We start from the raw sequence: 15637 nt of genomic DNA, 5'->3' as shown, positions 1-15637 counted from the left end.
GCCCCCGGGGCGGGGAGTAGACAGAGAGAGCAGCTGCCGTGTGGCGAGCGTGCGGTGAGGCGATGGGATAACTTCCCCTACTGGCGATCTGTTCTTTCATATTTAGCCCAATTTGAGTACCAATTAATAGTCTTAATAATATATAATTTAAAGATGATCCTGTAGTACCTAATAATGTTAATAATATATGTTCAGCAATCACACTGCCTGTATATGAAAATCATAAAAGTGACCTGGCACCGCGCGGCGTTTAAAAATAGTACCCTGGCGCTACTAGGAGTTCACACCTGTGGATAACGGTCAGCTCGTCTGGCCGCGAAACCAGGTGGCCCGGGTTCGATTCCCGATCGGGGCAAGTTACCTGGTTGAGGTTTTTTTCCGGGGTTTTCCCTCAACCCAATATAAGCAAATGCTGGGTAACTTTCGGTGTTGGACCCCGGACTCATTTCACCAGCATTATCACCATCTCATTCAGACGCTAAATAACCTAGGATGTTGATAAAGCGTCGTAAAATAACCTACTAAAATAAAAAAGCTATCAGGAGGGCCCGCCGGGCCTGAAATACACCCCTGGCGCCAAGGAAATGACGTGATATCGAAGTGGTCTCATTGTCGGATTAAAAGAGATAATGCCGAATGGCTACACTGTTTTTACATTGAGAAGCTCTTGCATCAAAATAATTACTGTCTGGTATGGATTGTTTTAAAATCTGTCACTAAAGTGATAGATTCCATCAAAGGAATAGTGTTGCTGCTTCGCGCGTCTTCACTGCTTGTGTAGGGTTGATTTCCTTTGAGGGAGACTGATAACTGTCGGTTTCAAGATTGGCATGCCACCTGGCATAATTCCCAACGTGGCAAAAGCTAACTAGTCCTCACCAGACGCTTGGCAATGCCAGTTGGCACAGCAACCTCGGTGGAGACGCACCTTTTAAAGATTGGCATGCCACCTGGTATAATTTGCAACGCGGTCAAAGCCAACTAGACGTTCACACAAGCCGCTTGGCAATGCCAATTGGCACGCGGCCTCGGTGTAGACACACCTTAAGATATGAAGCAAGTGCTGGAATCGCCTTTATTTCGCTCACTAATACAATATGGCCAATGTTTTATGAATACATATCCAACAAAATTTGGAAATCTAATTTTATTTAAGAAACATTTTATATCCAAGCAGACGATGGCCTCCACGCATGCACTGTAGCGGCGATGCCACGTTCAGCGCGTTGGCCGGGATATATATATAGATTTCTTACGGCAATGTTAAATCCCTGTCTATACCCTCAAAAAACACAAGGTATATACAGAAACATTCTGCAATATGCCATTTGTTATTTAATCTTTGAAATATGAAGTCTAATTTGCATATATCTTACCGTTATATAGACATAAACGAATGAACAGACGAACGCACGAACGAGACACATTCACAGACGTAGATAGTAATTCCTCGTACTGGCAGCAGATGTCAACCAGATCGAAGCGCATTGCGATCTTACAGGGCTAGTACTAAAACAAACTAAAATAGACCACGGATCACACTCACTGTGCCATTTCGAAAAAAATAAAAACCTATGACAATTTAAAGCGAGGTAATAGATTTAAAATACAGTTATTATTTTGTTTTGATTGCTTGAAAATCTCCAGTCTTTTCTGCTTTCTGATTTTCCAGTTTCTCTCTTTTGAAATTCCTTTATGCACATCATTGGCGTTGGCAGCATTGTATCTATGTTGCCTATAACCGTTGCTTACGAGATTATACAAGCTGGCGCATAGAGCTTGAAAAACGAGTCTGAAGTGGTTCCCTCGTAATGCCACTTCCGCCGCTCGGAGCGCTGTTCTGCCCTATATATTCATAGCAGAACACTTAAAAGACATTGACATTTGGGACATTTAAAGGACTCACCATTGCTTATTAAATGCTTCGTACAATATTTTATGGACAATAGACGTAATTTGCAAACTTCTACTCCTCAATTATATTACAATAAAAGGCTGTCATTCTTGATATTAAAACATATTACATATAAACTGAGGGACTGTCTGCTCTGTACTTCAGTTCATACACCAAACATTTCCGGAAATAAATTAACTTGACATCTTACATATACGCACTATAGCCTACCCTTTTCACCTAATATTATTAATATTGTTATTAAATAAGATATTGCAACTAATTAAGGTACTGCATTATCTTTAATTTCCTTGAATTCATAATTACGCATTTGCAAGAAGGCCTAACTTTTCCCTCTCTTTTTAAAAAAAATACGGACGTCACAATAACTGAGAAGTATAATTATTGCGCGATTTTTTCTTGCAGTGGTGAAAACATTTCTATAGGCCTACTGATTAATCTATTGAGCATAGTAATAGTAAACGCTGTAGTATTTTAGTGCGTGTACGCCTACTTAGCTCTTGTAAAACGAAATTTTCACTTTCACTTTCAACGGAACACTCACTTATATTCAGTTCTTGTAATCTTGCAGTAAATTATCCATTTGTGATCATCTTTCCAATATAACCTCTCATTGAAACGACCACTTAAAATCATGAGCTAGAATTTATTATTTTAAAAACATTTCCACGCACATACTATTATAATTGTTATGAACCACAATAGAAAAGACAACACTGTGAAATTGGATTAATTTACCACGATCAACATCAATACCGGTAGTATAAAATCACATATATGCCTAGGCTATATTCTTTCATTACTTTATGGTATTAATTAGAAGAACAAACTTCAAATAACACTGTAATATGCTTGGCATATTTATAATATTCGTACTCAATCAGTAATGCACAATTAATCGAACTATTTTCACGATGCACAATGCTTTGTAATGGTACCATTCATTTCATAGGGCAGAGAGGCGAACCTAGCGGCAGAAATTGTCATGACTCACAGAAACCTACTCTCGATCGTGCTATGCGCCAGCTTGTGTAATCCCGTAAGCAACGCCTATAACACTGCGATCGTGATCTAGACCAGGCCGTAATGCAGGTTGTGTGACGTCACTCGATGAGTCGGGCTTTTCTATTTGAGTATACGGAGCTGAGTGAAATATATTACTTTATAGCGTGTCGGCGCTCAATTTTATTTAGTGTAATGTGTGTATAAGACCCCTTCACACTTCTTATTGCATAATATGTTGCAGAAATAATTACAAAACTGTGTTATTTTAATGTGAACGGAGTTTTACATGTTAACATAACCTGGTTGCATCAACATTTTAAGTTTGGAATGGAAGCTATTTTGAGATTTAATAAAGAAGAATTATTTATATTGTGATTTTAATTTAGCACATCTACCTTCCTTACTTGTAGGTACAAAATTTACCACAGTCCCTCCTATGAAATTAGTGTATGTACAGTTGCGTGTTAATCTGGTAGGTTAGATAAATACAATTCATTACAACCCAGTATAGTAGGGAACAAATAAATAATACAATTATATTTTTATTCAATGTAATATGTGCATAAGTTCCATTTATGTGTTGCATAATGTGGCAGGAATAATAAATAAGACTTATTTTTATGTGAAGAGAATTTACCATGTTAACATAACCTATCTGCGTCAACATTTTAGGCTTAAGTTGAGAACGAAAACTGTTTTGAGATTTAATAAAGAAGAATATATTTTTAGGATAAACTTCAGAACACGGTTACCGTCCTTACTTATAGGTAGAAAATTCACCAGAGTCCCTCTTATGAAATGTACATACGTTATATTATTTAGTAGCGCTGAGGTATAGTTTCGGTAATTTCTGGACTGAAAACAGTTGAATTTATTTTTTGTGGAGATGCATTTGATCCTATAAGCAAGGCATATTAAAATCCTGAACGAACCGAACTAATTTGTATATACAAGATGTATTAATACGAAGGGAACTACCTCAGCGCTAGTTTAGCCCTAGTAACTTAGCATGCAGGCTTTCACGGCCGGTGTCTAGTTGAAACAGAGCTTCCGGGCTAAGATGCCGTGGTCTACTGGTGCTGACGTTACCAGACGTTTCGTCCACTTCTACGGCAGACATCTTCAGTGGTTAGGTATCCTCGGTCGAAGTCTTCTGCTCGGGATACCTGTAGCAACGTCAGCACCAGTAGACCACGGCATCTTAGCCCGGAAGCTCTGTTTCAACATATTAAACTAATCAGACTTCAGACTGGAGTACCGTATGAAACGAATAAATACAATTGAAGTGTAGACAAATTGCATTTATAAGTTATACGTAGCGTTATGCTTAATTATAATGCATAATTGCGAATATGGAAATAAGGCAAGTACTGATAGAATAAACATAACCTATAACTTCAACACATTAAAATATGCGTGCGATGCAACTGAAAATTGTTGAAACGTGCATAAATGAATGTGCAAGAATTTCGTAATGAAGCATGAGTGCTTTATTTCAAATAATTACAATTCTAGATACTGTAACAGTAATGAAAACTATAGGGTATAATTTTTCGTAATATACTATATGTATCTCGTTTTTAGTTCAAATTGTGTATATTATCAAAAGTCGTATCATTTACTCGTATAATGTAGGTTATTCACAAATAAAAAGGGCGCAATAATTTAAATTTAATAAGACAAATACGATAAACTAACAATAATGGATTGGACAAGAGTAACATCGGTAACGCTGCACTTAGGCCTAATCCCAACTTACTTTACATGCCAGTTAATGTTTCACTTTCACGTATATATTATTACACATATTTAGCCTACTGTTTATAAGACCAAAATTTCACTTAACCACATAAGGGCGCAATATTTAATCGAAATAAAGGCAGGTATTACACATACAAACTTTGCCTGCAACAACGTAATTTTCACACCAAAAATAATATTATACCTTAAATTGCAAGTAAATTGTGTCTCAAGTGTCTCGCAATCACTGTTTAAAATTTTACTGACGCAATTACACTGTATTTCAGAGAAATATATGTTATTCTTCATGCACTGCAACTAATTCATATGGTTGAAAGACCGCCCTTCGCGATCAGCTGTTAAGCGAGTCACGTGGTCTGCCTTACGGCCTGTATTAGATCACGATGGCAGTGCCTGTGAGTGTGATAATTGTAATTCGTTTCGAAATATAGATAGCGTTTTATTTAATTACTTTGTGGCATTTATTAGTCGGTAGTGTTAACCAATATACTCTCACCTACACGGATTATTGTGTCGAAGAAATAGCTACTTTGCGTTTTGAAAGAAGTATCTTCCTAACCATCCAAGTAAGTATTTGGTTATTTTGATCGTAACATCAACGATTGTTGCCATTTTCAGTCAAAATACCAAAAAGGGTAATTATCTATAAATACTGCTTTTGGTTTTTTAAATTAAATTAATATTTTAAAACATTGTGATTATTATTCCTAAGTGAAAACACTAAGAAAAAATGAGCGGAAAGGAATGATAGTTTAGATTTATTGGTAATTTCCTAGAAGACGGGCAAAATCCAACATGGCTGACGAAAACTACCAAAACGTTCTGCCAACTATGAAGTTCAAATGTCACCAGACATCACAAAATCAAAGATGGAAAATCAAACATATATTCATATTTTTAAAGAAGAACAAGCCCTTCAAAAAATGAAAATATGTTTAATTTTTCATCTTTGATTTTTATGGTGTTTGGTGGGATTCGAACTTCATAGTTGGTAGTACTTTTCTGGCAGTTTTCGTCCGCACTTTAGCCCCACAAATCACTAAAACATAAAACAAAACATAATAATTTATCATCTTATCAAATAAAATTCAATTCTCATCGACGTCTTCAACGACAACCTCTTCACTTCCAGTATAAATGATACCGGCTTTAAGGCATTCTAAACTTAAACCATGCAGGCAACAAAGAACTAAACCAACACTTTGTCGTACAGTCAACTTTGCATAAATATACCACGTGTTTACACTAAATGAAATTCTCTTCGAACACTTATTACATCTTAACTTCTACAGAAAATTCAGTAAATAATTCCTTTAAACCACATAAAAACAGTTTTCTTCTCAACATTCAACACAATCCTTCTTCACCAGCGAAAGAACTAAACCAAAATCGACACAAAATTTAATAGATAAATTTCATAACACGGTTTCCTTCCTTTCCCTCTTACTTCAAAATTCCAACCTTGTGCACATAAAATAAATTATTGGCACTGAAAAGTGGCTTTTCGTAAGCATGATGATGCCCATTTGACAAATGCAGACAAATCTACAATGTAACACCACTCACGTCAAACAACAGAGAACAACAGGACAACGTCATTATCCATGAAAAATTAATGATCATTCTAGAATAAATGATAACTATAACCAATCAAATCGAAAGAAAATCACAAAAATCAGAAAATGAGAAACTTTCAATAGCTTTAGCCATCAGACACAACATAACACCACTCACGTCAAACAACCAAGAACAACTGATAACGTCATTATCCATTCAAAATTAACGAAAATTCTAGAACAAATGACAACTATAACCAATAAAATTAAAAGAAAGTCACGGCGACACCTAGTACAAAAACCTAGAACTAACATGTAAAAGTCACTAAAAGATCACTAACATTTAACTCTGAAATAAAGAAGTTGGTAATACTTACTATATTCAACCAAGTGCCCGTCTTCTATGAAATTACCGATTTATTATATTAACGTACTTACGGATATCGGCCGATTGGAAATGATCCACTTGTGAGGTGTGTGTGTGTGTGTGTGTGTGTGTGTGTGTGTGTGTGTGTGTGTGTGTGTGTGTGTGTGTGGTACTACAGTAGAGTTTTGGTGATGGAAGGAACATGTAGTTCTACATCTCGCGATGGTGGTTTGTGTAGAGGTTGTAGTATATGTGCGACGGAATTTATTCGGTTATATAAGGATGAAGAAGAGTTGCGTGGGTTTTTGTTTCATCACGGTGTTTTGTGTGATAAATTAGTATGTGAAAATTGTGGCTCAAGTTTGAAGGCTAATTGGAAATCTAATTTATTTAGATGTCAAAAGTTAGTTAGTAGAAATAAGAAGAAAAGAAAGCGGTGTAATTTTTGTGTTTCGGTTTATAAAAACACTTTTTTTGCAAATGTTCATTTAACTGCTCAAACAGTCTGTTTGTTTGTTTGTTGTTTATTGGTTGACACGTGATCCTCCACGTCACGAGTATCTTAAGAAAGAACTTTGTATTGCTCATCAAACTGTGGTTGATTGGAGTTCCTTTTGTAGAGAAGTTTGCTTATTTTGGGTTTCAAAAAGGAAGAAGAAATTAGGTGGTCCCGGAGTTACTGTGGAAATAGATGAGGCTAAAGTTGGAAAACGGAAATATAATTGTGGACGTTTAATGGAGGGTCAGTGGGTTTTTGGAGGTTTGGAAAGAGAAAATCCGTTAAATATATTTGTTGTTCCTGTTGAAAAACGAGATTCTATGACATTATTGGAAGTTATTAAAGAATACATTTTAGAAGGCAGTAAAGTGGTGAGTGATTGTTGGCGATCCTATGATTGTTTGGAGGATGAGGGGTTTATAGATTTCAAAGTGAATCATGGTGTCAATTTCGTCGACCCTGTTTCTAAAGAACATATCAAAACATAGAGCGTGCTTGGAGAGAAGTAAGAAGTAAAGTTCCTAGATATGGGAGGAAGAAAGCCCATTATAGCGGGTATTTAGCAGAGTTCATGTTCAAGAGAGCATATCCAGATCATCGTGAACGCGTGCATTATTTTTTCATGGAAGTGGGAGAAATGTATCCACCTCTTCATTAATGTAAGGTAAGTGGGGATTGTAGTTATTTACAGAACTTGTCGTTGACAGATTAAGTTAGGTTAATTTAGACTATAGGTTATTAGCTTAGGAATGTTATGTTGAGCGTTATAAATTGAAATGTAGCCCCAACTTTGAAGTTGTCTATTTAAAGGGGAAAGTTTTGGGTCGGGCAATTGTGAATTTACTTGTGGAAATTGGGAGTTTAAATTTTTTTTTCTCAAATTAAGTTATTCGAAATTTTAATGTTTTCTGCTCAGTTTTTCGTAGTGTTTTTATTTTTGGGACAAAGCTTGGAGGGCTTTGGAATTTTTTTTCTCGAAAGGACAGAAGCAGTTGTTCTGGATATTTACCAAAATGTTTCGTGAAACAATACGATTGAGGTGTACGAAATCAATATTACTAATAATAAAATTGTAACCGAAATTTTTCTGGTAATTTTGCTTTTACAAAAAAAAAAAAAAAAAAAAAAAAAATTGCTGAACCAGAGCGGCGAATATTTCGAATACCGCCAGTCATGACGCCGTCTTATTTACTTGGAAATAAAAACGAAATTATACTCCTGTTCTCCTCCTACTACTCTCCTTTTCTCCTTCTCCTCCTCTATTTGTCATATCTTGCCACCTATTTTATATCACAATGTCACTAATTTTACACATTACTTATAGTTAACCTACATTAAACCGACTACAATATGTATTATACTTTTAAATTACTTATTTTTCTTAGCGGGATTCAATCCTTCACTCTCTAACTCAACGTACTAATAGCTTTAATAGCTTAACCACTATGCTACAAAGTCAGGTTACGAGAACAACCTCCAAATCTCCAACATAAATACACCTTCATATCATTAATATAAATTTCACACTAAATGGCATCGACAACGATGTTACCTAATTCAAAGTATTGAAAACAGGGTTTAAGCTAACGAGTTAGAAAGAGAACCATGTCACCTGAGGCAAAAAAACTGAACGTGCATGTAAGCTTAATAGCTTGCTCATCATAATTTTCATGAACGTTCCAAGCGCCCTTTGGTGCAAGAACGGTTTTGGAAGAGGGACAAAGTAAAAAATTTGTCTCATCTCCATTGAACACACGACGAGAATCTTTCAGTAGTCACTAGCAAAAACCCCTTCCTCTTTTAGTGTGTCACCAACACTCTTAAATCAACCTCTGACTTAGATTCTGAAACGCAAGAGCTAGTTGCTGTGACAGACTCAGGTGTACGATTTACAATTTCTAGATGACGCTTCAGAAACGCCCTTTACAAGCTATCTCCAGGGTGATTGTTAATAAAAGGTGTTTTTAGACCCTTCTCTTCAACATATTCTTTTACACTGTCCAAGACGTCGTCTTTTCTACGTGGAAATCCCTTTCGATGACAATCAGTTAGCCTATCCATTGCACCAGAGAATCTTTTTCTTCACCCAGCACTGGGCGAGGACCAAGGGATACTTTTCCTTCAATGGGATATTTGTTTCTGAATGCTATGGTTACTTTTGGGACACCAAACTTCCTGGCAGCTTCATTTAAACCAATTCCATTGCAGACAGCTTCTACAGCATTTTGTAAAGCTTCCTCTGTTTAATGCATCTTACCTGGCTTAGACATAATATAATATCAGTGCTGTAAAAATCACTTTCATTTAATTGAATATGTTGTAGAATTATAGCAAATTTGTTGTTATTCTAACAAATAATTTATAAACGACCAATCACTGTAGTTTGTGGACATTCACTTAATGGTGATTGACCATGGGGCATTTTTATGTCATATGAAAGCTTTTACAAAATAATATTCTGTGGACGGAAATCTTATACCTTTCCTCACACTATGAGTGTAAAAACGAGTACCAGAATTTATGTATCCTTTGCAGAATAAAAAAATTATAGCATGCATTATTCTTAGCAATTACTCTAGTTACTTACATTTGTTTACGTTCAGTTGCATTTCCATTCGATTTCAGTTCATTCAGATAACAGACACTAACTCAGTGGGATGAACAGCGACAACTAACCAAAAGTAAGGGTTGTTACAAGAGGTATATGCAGCACAAAGTGAAATCAAGGTCGTGGTTTATTCATAATATGCTTGAAAAAAAGGAAGCGGTCAATCACCTATACTGGTCAATCTAGTTTACCCTGTGAGTTTTAAAATAACAATTTTTATGTCAGTGCCATTTCAGATTCCAGCTCACTGTTCAGTCTTCATTCACTTCTAAAAATCGCTTCGTTTTACAGTCTACACACTCCTTCTGCAACTTTTTTGCATGTGCAAGTAAAGCATCAAGAGCTGTTGCGTCTGGACTGGGCTTAATGAAGAGAAAACAAATGATTACATTTATTTAAGGCGGACTTGCATTTATTTAATTGGACTTGCACAACAATCGGAAGATACTCATTTAACAACCCTTTTTATTCAGATATAATTGTAACCTATTGTACAGGACTACTACAAAAGAATCATTCTTTTTCAAACTACTATATTCTCCAAAGTATTACCCGTACAACAATAAGTGATAATTACATCAAAAGAACCGGAAATGCACCTAGTTTGCATTGTGTACCCCAGTTGGCAGCACGAGTGTAGTGCCTGCACAAAATGGTGACAAAACAAGAAAAGAGTTTTTGTGTGTTGGAATATGCCAAACAATTTTGTCTTCCAACAAGAGGGGGCACTCCCTCATTGGATGCTTGATGTTCGTGAATACCTGACCATGAACTGCTGAATCGCTGGATTGGGCATATTGGTGCAGATGACCAAGCTCTGTTCCCTTGGCCCCCCAGGCCACCAGACTTACCTTTGGGGGTACATTAAGTACTAGAGTCGGGCAAACTGCCTCTTACTCCCGCTCGTTCTCGCAGGCGATACTAGCTGGCCGATAACGCCAGTTCCGAGAATCGTATTCTCGAGATTGGCACTCTCGGGCACGAGGAATACTGGGTCCCGGCCTGTTATCGCACGGCCGACTTATCGTTATGAAATGTGCACACTGACTGCCGGCTTAATTACTGCTCATCACAACAATTTGTGACTCTTATTGAAATTTTAATGTTTATAAAGTGTGTAGGCTACACAATAACATATATGATGACGACATTCTTGTAGAATTCGCATTATTTTAGTTAACTGTTGCCTTTCTCGGGAGACAGAATATTGCAGCATTTTCAGTATTTGCCTGAGCTCTTCAATAACAAGCTGTGATTGGATCTATAACGTGTTTTCTTGTTATCAGTATTTCGTTCACATTGTTTTTATTCATTCAATAGTGTTTTTGAATACCGCAATAATTGTAATGGATATCACAAGAGTGTATATTTACAATAGTAAGTAAAAGCTAGTCCGCCTCCTTAGTCTGATCAAGATGGACCGGGTTCGATTCTCGGTCGTGAAGTCAGGAGTATTTAATTCGGACCTCTTCACGGGGACTGGTTGTCTGTCCATTGTCCAAGTGTGTGTGATGTCTCGCAGTGGCCCCCGAATATTCCGACCCAGTAAAGGGGGAAGTCCTGCAGTGTGTGCATGTGTTCAATATAGTTGTGGGTCTAGGTACAGTAAGCCTCAGGCTACGGTTCCGAAATTAGTAAAAATAAAAGCTAATTAAACAGTAGGTACTGGACAACAAATTACACGAACGATTTTACAATAAGAGTACATATTATAAAACAAAATGATATAATTTGAGTTAGTATGATTGACAATAATAATTAATACGGCAATATAATATGTTAGAACGCATAATAGAGTAATTAGGTATTCGAATTTCATCATTATGAAATAAAATGACATAAAAAATAAATTGAGGTAGTAGAATATTGGCAATAAAAATTAATTATAGGACGCATAGTAGACAAGCAAAGTATTTCAATTTTTTCACATGAAATAAAACGTTACAAAATGAAATAAAGTGAGATAGTATAACTGGCAATTTAAAATCATTAATAATAGGAATTTAAATGTTATAACTCATAAAAGACAAATTATGGTTTCAAATTATGTCATTACAAAATTAAATAATTTGAGATAGTATAATGGCAATTTAAAATCATTACTAATAGGAATATAAATGTTCGAACTCATAAAAGACAAATTATGGTTTCAAATTATGACATTACAAAATTAAATACTACAAAATGAAATAATTTGATATAGTATTTGAGATGGTAAATCAATAATAATAGGAATATAAATGTTAGAACTCATAAAAGTCAAATTAAGGTTTCAAATTATGTCATTACAAAATTAAATACTACAAAATGAGATAATTTGAGATGGTAATTTTAAATATTTAAGATTTAAAAAAAGTGTACTATTATAAATACAGTAAAACCAAGCCTATGACAAGCCAAATAGGTCTAGAGGATGGCGAGAGGGTTAAGGCTTCCACCTTTACAGACACTCGGCATTTAATGGCAGTAAGGGTGTCAGTCCTACGTGCTCGCTGCCTTTACCTCCCAATGAAATATGTCTCTGGTAGGCCTACTCATTTCTGTTAGAGATTGAGTAGACCTCAGGGCCATAGTGCGGCTGGAAGGATTAGATCAGTGGAAAAATCCATGACCCCATCGGAAATCGAAACCGCGACCTTCCGGCTTGAGCGTTACGCCTTAACAGCGACGCTACCGTGCGTTTCTTTACATAGAGTAAATACTAGTCTTTAATTCACGAATTTATAGTATTACCGTGGATTAGTATTAATTTGTCAAAATGAAATATTATAACTAAAGAACAACTTCCTTAACTTCCTTAAAAATTCATACCTGAAAATTTATCGAACATACACTTGTTTTGTCATTTACAATCTTTCCCACTAATTTATAGGTTCCATCCGCTAATTTACTCCTCACGGTTTCTTTTGTATTAGACTGCATTGTATTTAGCAAGCGCAACTCATCACCACGTAGGCCTATAGCATACTGGGTTAATGAGTGATCGCTACAGAGTCTACACTTCATAAATAGCTTGAGATATCGATGACATTTGCTCTTGAGCATATCGTCCAATCTGCGAAAAAATGTGACGGCTGTTATCATCTCGCATCCAAGTTGACCCGTTTTAACCCAAGTAACCATAACACAGATATCTGTCTCCATACGTCCTTATTCCCTGAAGGTTATACAGTTTGTGTTGAAATCGAAGTGAGATGTACTATGTTATACTTGAGCTTAATTTTGTGTTTGATTGATTTCACAAGGGCTGGATCCGGGATGGATCCTTGCACTTAGGCCAGTTAGGCCCATTGTACTCCCTATATGCGATGATTGCCTAACAATAAGTCCGAAAGATGGCCCGGGTGGCATCAGTGTATCGATACTGATAAGCACGCCATCCTTCTTGTACCTTGCAGGCAAGGTCCCATAATCTACTAACAAACCCAAACCCGGGGCCCGGAGCTTCAAGCTCTTACAACCTCGGTAAGCACCGGAAATCCGCACTACTGGATATCATTCCAGCCTCTTTTTGACTATTACAGATGATAAGTGAAATGAGAGAGGGTGGAGTGTATTGGTGGGATGAATGAGAGAAACGGGAGTAACCCGAGGAAAACCATTTGCAACGTCTATTTTATCCACCACAAATTCCATCCAGACATGACCGGGGTGTGAACCCGAAACGCCTAGATCAGTGGTACTCACTAGCAATTATTGAAGAGCCAACATTGAGAAATGGTTATTTTCCGAGAGCCACAATGCATTTCATAGTATTCAAGCTTAACAAAATACGTTGATTTATTATTATTATTATTATTATTATTATTATTATTATTATTATTATTATTATTATTATTATTATTATGAGTTATTTAATAATAATAATACTAATAATAATAATAATAATAATAATAATAATAATAATAATAATAATAATAATAATAATAGTAGTAGTATGTGATTGGTGTTTCTGAAAATTAAGGGCGAACTTTGCTACTCTTCTGCAAAATCACATCAATAGTACGAGAAGGTTAAATTGTTATTTAATCTGTTTTTAATTTCCAAATATTGAACATAAAGTGTCACATAGGCCTACAGCTGAAAGACACTCCTTTAACAATCTCCGCACCTATAAATGGCTTAATTTCTGCTACGTGATACGATACTTTGGTTATAGTTCGTTTTTATGTACAGTGGAATACATTGATTTCTGTTCAGATATGAGACATTTTTTATATTTTCAGCCTTCTGTTCTTGGATGAGAATATTTTGGACACTTCTTATCAAATTTTGAATGCATGCTATTGTAATATATATTAAGATAAACACGTTTACAACCCATTATTATATCAAGACATAATAAGCACATGGACATCATGACTCTATCCTTTTATAAAGAAAACAAATAGCTACGTGTAGTAGCTGAAAACCTTCATTGGCAGTAATGATGCAGGGTAACCAAAGTTTTCTCCAGTTGCACATTATTACATATATATATATATATCATAAAAAATAATAGTAATAGTAATAGGCCTATTAGTTCAGGGGCCGCAATAAATGTTTGAGAGCCGCAAGCGGGCCGCGGACAGCGTAATGAGTACCACTGGCCTAGATGGAAGGCCAGCCTCATGTTATACATTCTATATTAAAATACCATTTAATATCATCCGTACAATAACGGGTTTTCATGCGTTGAAGAGTTCCGTACAAATTTTACGGAACAAACGTTTGAGTCACGAGTCATGCGCCAACAGCTTCTTTGGTTAACTCGCCGTTATTCGAGAACCAGTAAAGATTTTGAGTGGCCATCACTTTTAAAAGTAATTTACATCCTTTCTCAACATTTCTCTCGCTTTGACCCCCCATCTAACGTGAAAAACAAAAAAGTTTTCAGCTTATCAGAGGTGAAGTTCCAAATGTCTATTCTGAACAGATCAATCTCCATCGAAGTTAATATTTTTTTTCTCACTTTCCAAAAAAGATTTTCAGTTCGATTTTTTTTTCTATGCTTTCCTTAGACATTGAGCTATCAATCCAAAAAATTACAGCGCGATTGATTAAGTATTATAGGAGCTACGACATGATATATATTTAAAGGATCGGGAAATGTATAAGCCAATGCTTCCTATAGAAGCACGGCCCGAGCGATATTGCTTCCTTATCAGTACTACAGTCCCGCCTAGACCTCCGAGACTGTCGGGAGCGACCTAGTATCGGTAATCTCGGGACCAAGAGAATCTCGTGTTCTCTATCAATGAGTCATTTGGCTACGTTCGGTATTCGCGCACTAAGCGAGACTGCGGTGATTACGCAACCGAGAACGGGCGATAATATGAGGCAGTCTGTCCGACTCTATTAAGTACCTCCACTGCCACAAACACTGGTACTGCTGAGAGAGCGCATCAATAATGCAGTAATGTCCATTGACAGGACAACGCTACACAATGTGTGGAATGAACTGGTCTACCACCTGGATGTATCTCATGTCACCTGAGGGGCACACATAGAATATTTGTAGAGTGTGGGAATAAATGAGTATGGTTCTTTTGATATATCATTCATTGTTGTAAGAGTAATACTTTGGAAGATATAGCAGTTTGAAAACGAATGATTCTTTTGTAGTAGCCCTGTATTGTACTATATTGTATTCTGTGATGTGGATGCGTGTTTATCTGTCGTACTAATATAAAGATAGAGTACTTATTTGTGTGTTTGTATGAGGCAGTCTTAGAAACTATTTAACTGATTTGGATAGTTCTTTTACCATTGGAAAGTGTAAGTTAGTTCCTCTAGATCAAACCTTCTCAACCTGGTGCTCGCGAGCACCATAGTGCACTTTTATTGACATTTCATGTTCTCGTCATGCGAGTAGAAAAGTGTTCACGAGCACAGAAGCTCAATTCAAATTTTGTTTTATGAACAAAATCTTAATGAGATAATAGTT

At 36.2% G+C, this 15637-nt stretch overlaps 1 protein-coding gene and 1 long non-coding RNA gene across 8 annotated transcripts in view; one reads left to right on the top strand and one right to left on the bottom strand.

Moving 5' to 3' along the window:
- The window catches only part of LOC138694343 (uncharacterized), a 49393-nt gene extending 47896 nt beyond the window's left edge, over nucleotides 1-1497 (bottom strand). For both annotated transcript variants that reach the window (XR_011330907.1, XR_011330908.1), the window contains exon 1: nucleotides 1377-1497. This is a non-coding gene — a long non-coding RNA (uncharacterized lncRNA). The remainder of the gene's footprint in view (nucleotides 1-1376) is intronic.
- Nucleotides 1498-4103: 2606 nt separating this feature from the next.
- Nucleotides 4104-15637, top strand: part of LOC138694341 (uncharacterized) — an 85266-nt gene continuing 73732 nt past the window's right edge. For 2 of the 6 annotated variants that reach the window (XM_069817963.1, XM_069817961.1), the window contains exon 1: nucleotides 5050-5247. The gene's annotated coding sequence lies outside the window, so the exon portion shown is untranslated. Of the gene's footprint in view, nucleotides 4284-5049; nucleotides 5248-6670; nucleotides 7768-15637 lie in introns of those variants that run through there. The other 4 variants (XM_069817967.1, XM_069817962.1, XM_069817966.1 and 1 more) reach the window with 4 other exon arrangements.

This window comes from Periplaneta americana, chromosome 2 (assembly GCF_040183065.1).
Source record: "Periplaneta americana isolate PAMFEO1 chromosome 2, P.americana_PAMFEO1_priV1, whole genome shotgun sequence".
Lineage (NCBI taxonomy): Eukaryota > Metazoa > Arthropoda > Insecta > Blattodea > Blattidae > Periplaneta > Periplaneta americana.
This window is presented reverse-complemented; position numbering and strand designations above follow the sequence as displayed.